The 4,409-nt window shown below is 46.2% G+C and overlaps 1 long non-coding RNA gene across 1 annotated transcript; it reads left to right on the top strand.

Annotated features, from left to right (window-relative positions):
• The first annotated feature begins 259 nt into the window (after positions 1-259).
• On the top strand, positions 260-1,736 carry Gm39495. Its single transcript, XR_878056.2, has 3 exons — positions 260-429; positions 703-773; positions 1,462-1,736. It is a non-coding gene; the product is annotated as a predicted gene, 39495 (long non-coding RNA).
• The last annotated feature ends 2,673 nt before the right edge of the window (positions 1,737-4,409 follow it).

The following is a 4,409-nucleotide window of genomic DNA, read 5'->3' on the forward strand; positions in this document are numbered from 1 at the left end:
TATTTAAGGCATTAATAATTGTGCATTTATCACATTTCTGATTTTTAATATTTTTATAAGCATATTTTAATATCTTTGGCTTCCTTTGTGACTCTGTATTTTATTGCACACGTTTAAGCTATTATTTTCTGAGGATACATCTGTAATCTTTACCAGCTCCTAGAGACAGCACAGCATAGCTGTGAAGGTGAAGGTGAAGATCTCCCATCCCAAAGACAGGCCTCTCTCACTTCTTCCTTAAAACGAAACTCTGGAAACACACAAACAGGAATTCTATCATGCTGTTCTCCCTGGACAAGAATGAGCTCAAGGGTGACCCCTGTACTGGTGTCATCCAGGGGTGCCAGAGCCACAGTGTCTGGTGCCACTCAGCCCTGGGAGGCCACACAGGAGAAGAGGAACAAAGAAAAGGATGGAAGATGGAAGAGGGTAAGGGAGAAGAGAGAAATGGGAAGATCATTTGCCTGCCTTCTTCTCATCACTGAATTGAACTTTACTTTTAATAAAAGTATTATTAATAGAAATGGCATGCTCACTATTTTTCATTTATGGGATACTCAGAGACATGGTCCCAGTAATTATTTGAGCTGTGCCAAGGATGAATGCTCTCTATTACTGAATATGATAGAATCCTCATGCCCCATTTCTGAGGTAGCCTTTCCCCAAGCTGTGGAGCCCCATAGTCTCTGCTTCTTCTTTAAGGTGTCTCTTTGCAACCAACCTCAATGAGGACAAGAGCTCCCACTCTGAGCCATGGACATCGAACTCTGGTGGTGAGAAAGATTCTGCTCCCATACTTGCAAGGACTGCACTAGCCAACAACCCCAGAGACCAGGCTTTCTCCCCACGTCCAGTCCTCCAGACCTATGTATGCTTCCTTATGGGTCTCCCTGAGGATGACTCTGACCTTCTGCAGGGTTTGAGTCTACTCCCTTTACTTTGAAAATTCAAGGAAGACGTTAAGAACATGGTGGGAACCAGAGCTTGGGAAAAGAGGGCAGCCCTGCAGGTATGTGAGAGCAGAGATATGTGAGAGCAGAGAGTGACTACTTCCACTTCACACAGGCAAAATGGGCCTTCTGCGTTTTTGAAACACTCGGTGGGTATAGAGCTGCAGACTCTTGTTTTTGAGAATGAGGGAGGAAACCAACAGAATCCAGAAGGTGGGGGTGGGTTTGGGACCCTAATAATATCTGCTATAGATCTCATACTGAGGAGCTATCTGCTACTGCTCCTTTGATTTAAAGATCTTATCTCAGTCTCCCTTTCTCTGCAAGTGTCTAGGTTTCTCACAGGGTTGCAAAGCAAAGGCCTATGTGAACCAAATGCAGTTCTTAAATATAATTGTTTAGGTCCAATGTCTTTGAGGGGAAGATGGCCATGTGTGCTCCTGTGTGTGCACATCACAGGCCAATGCTGAGGACCTTCCTTAATTGTGTCCCACTTTCTTTTTCAACACAGGGACTCTCACTGGACCTAGAGCTCAACAACTTGGCTAGGCTATCCGGACAGAAGACTCGGGATCCATCTGTCTCCACCTCCCAGACACTGTGATTATAGGCATTAAACTACCATGCCCAGTTTGGGAGAGTTCTAGGAATCTGAACTCAGGTCCTCATGTTCAAGCAAGAAGTACTTCACCAACTAAGCCACTTCCCCAGAATCCCCCAAAAAGGCTTTTTAAAAGATTGTCTTGTATAGCCAGTGTCCCAGTTTCACACTGTTCCATTTAAAATGTTTTTTTTTTTCTCTAGAAAGATATGTTTGGCAACACTGGACCCCAAACTAAATGATTCCTAATGTCATATGGTTCTGGGAATCTAGAAACTTCCCATTTTCTGTCCAAGTAAACTGGCCTAGGTGGGACACCATTTATAGTCCCTTGGAAGACTCTTTTTATCCCCCCCCCACCACTTTTAAAAAGCTTTGGGGACTTTAAATGCTGCTTTGAGAAGAGATATCCCATTTTGTTTGGTTTTATAGAGAACAATACAGTGCCCTGCCTCTTCCCATAGCTGGGGAATAATGGGGTTGCTTCAGAAGACCGAGTTGCCTGTCCTGCCAAGGTGGTAGAGCCTTGATATTTTAGCATCAGCTGGCAGACCACCTGCTTCTGAGAAAGACCGAGCCATCTGTTTCCTGGTTACACTGAGGGAGCATCTTTCTCCTGGCACATCTACCCCCAGACTCAAGCCCAGAGACATTTTGTAACCTAAGAACGGCTCTCATCTGTGCCATACACAGAACTCCCAGATTCCTCCTCCCTCTCCTACACTCTCCATCAGTTCCTCGCTGATGGTGGCCCAGCGGGAGATGAATGGGCTGGCTACCTCCAGCTTAAAGAATTGCTCAGGCTTCTGGGTTCCAGCCAACTCCCTGGAGGCCACTGACTGTGCCCATCAAGCAAAGTGGGACTTGAGAGCTCTCAGCCCATTGCTGAGCGACCCTGGGAGTTGACAGCTGACGACCCAGGCTGGCCCTGATTGCCAATCTAGACTGCATGGTGAAATATCCCTTCCTCAAAGATCCCCTCAAACACAGCTGTGATTAGTCTAGGCGACCAGACCTTCCAGAAAAAAGAAAAAAAAAACTCACTGATTTCAAATTGTAATGAGAAAGCCAGTATAACAGGGTGGAATGTGAATCTAGGGTCTAAGTGAACTCCCCTCCCCCGCCCCCCGCGCCATGCATAAAATAAGGACTAACAAGATAGCCAAGAAGGAACCCTGAATTAATGAATGAATCTGAGTTATTGACAGAACACTTACCTTATTTCTTTTATGAATAGAAGGTATACTCTTAAGCTGATTCTTATCCGTTTGATTTCTTGACTCAGCTGGGGGTTGCCTTTCCGAAAATAATTGAGGATGTAGCTCTGATAATCAAATTGCTGGGAATCTGTAAGCCAGGTTCTCTCGATCACTAGCTGTGTGACCTTGGGCAGACCTTGACCTCTCTGTGTCTCAAAATCATCACCTCCAAAATAGAAAGGATGCTAAAACTGCCCTCACAGAATTGCTTTGAAGACTGAGACATGTACGTAAAGCACTTCAGACAGTACCATGCTGAGAGTTAGAACTCAATTAAATGTTATACATTATCACAAGATTATTCAGTCTGGTTTTTTTTTCTTTCAACAATGGTGCCTATGTTGACATCTGCTGGTTCTCTGCAACAAAAAATAACCCCTAATTTCTGAACAGTGGGCTCTGAATGGATATGTTCTTACTAGCCAGCCTCTAGTGCTTACTACAGTAAATCTGATAAGATATTATGAGGGTGTGCCCTCAGGGGACCAAAGCCCACCTGGGGCAGCAGGCCCAAGGTAGAGGGCAGGACCAGGAGCCTCGGTCATGGAGCCTAGCCGATGGACTTTGTGTATTTAGCTGGCCGGCTGGCATCTCCCTGCTCCTTCACAGGTAAAGGTGAAACAGCAGAATCCAATTTTTTGTCACCTTGTGAAATTATGAGACTCCATTCGGCTTGCGTTTGTATCATCAGAGCACGCCAGCCACGTGGGGTAATTGCTGTTGCTGGGTTACTCCTTGTAAGTTCAAACAACTTCACGTGCTGAATGCCAATGGATTTGCCGTGACCTGAGTAAATTAAAGCAATGCTTCCTGCCTGGGGAAGCTTTGCTGCGCTTCAGTCCATCTGTTTCTGATGAAGGTAATACGGCAGGAAAGTGGGAAATGAGAACACCGTGTGGGCAGCCTCGCTGACACTCCTATCCTCTCCTCCTGTCCTCCTCGCCTCCTTACTTCCCTGCTTCCTTTTCCTGCCTTCCTCCATCTCGTCTTCGCCCCTCATTTCCTTCTGGCCTCTTCTCCTGCCTTCCTTCCTTCTTTTTCTCACACCTCACTCCTCTCCCCGTTCCCCTTCTTCCTTATCTCTGTTTCTCCCTCCTCATCCCCTTTTCCCTTTCCTCATTCTCTCTCTCTCTCTCTCTCTCTCTCTCTCTCTCTCTCTCTCTCTCTCTCTCTCTCTCTCCCTCCCTCCTTTCTTTCTCCCCCCTCTCTTCCCTCTTTCTCTGTCCCCCTTCTCTTTTCCTCTCCTGATTTTTTTTCTCTTCTCTGTTTTCTGTCATGTCCTGGCTCAGAGTAGGGATGCAGTTCAGGGCCTCTCTGTGTTCCTGGATGCCCTCTCCATGTGTACACAAGTCTGAAAGTCCCGAATCCAAACACCAGAAAGCCAGGTGATTTGGGGCTCGCTGGAAGAAGGGATCTGACAAATTTGCTCCAGGTCACATCTCTTAAGATGCAAAGGTAAAGTCAGCCTCTTTCCTTAAAGGTTAACTTTCCCATTTTAATTGCATCCTGTGGAGGTTTTCTTGACCTGGGCTCGCCAGGTTGCCTGACATCCTTCCTGTCTCACTAATGCTCGTGTCTCCCACAACCATTTACTTTCTC

Source organism: Mus musculus, chromosome X, assembly GCF_000001635.26.
Source record: "Mus musculus strain C57BL/6J chromosome X, GRCm38.p6 C57BL/6J".
Taxonomy (NCBI): Eukaryota; Metazoa; Chordata; class Mammalia; order Rodentia; family Muridae; genus Mus; species Mus musculus.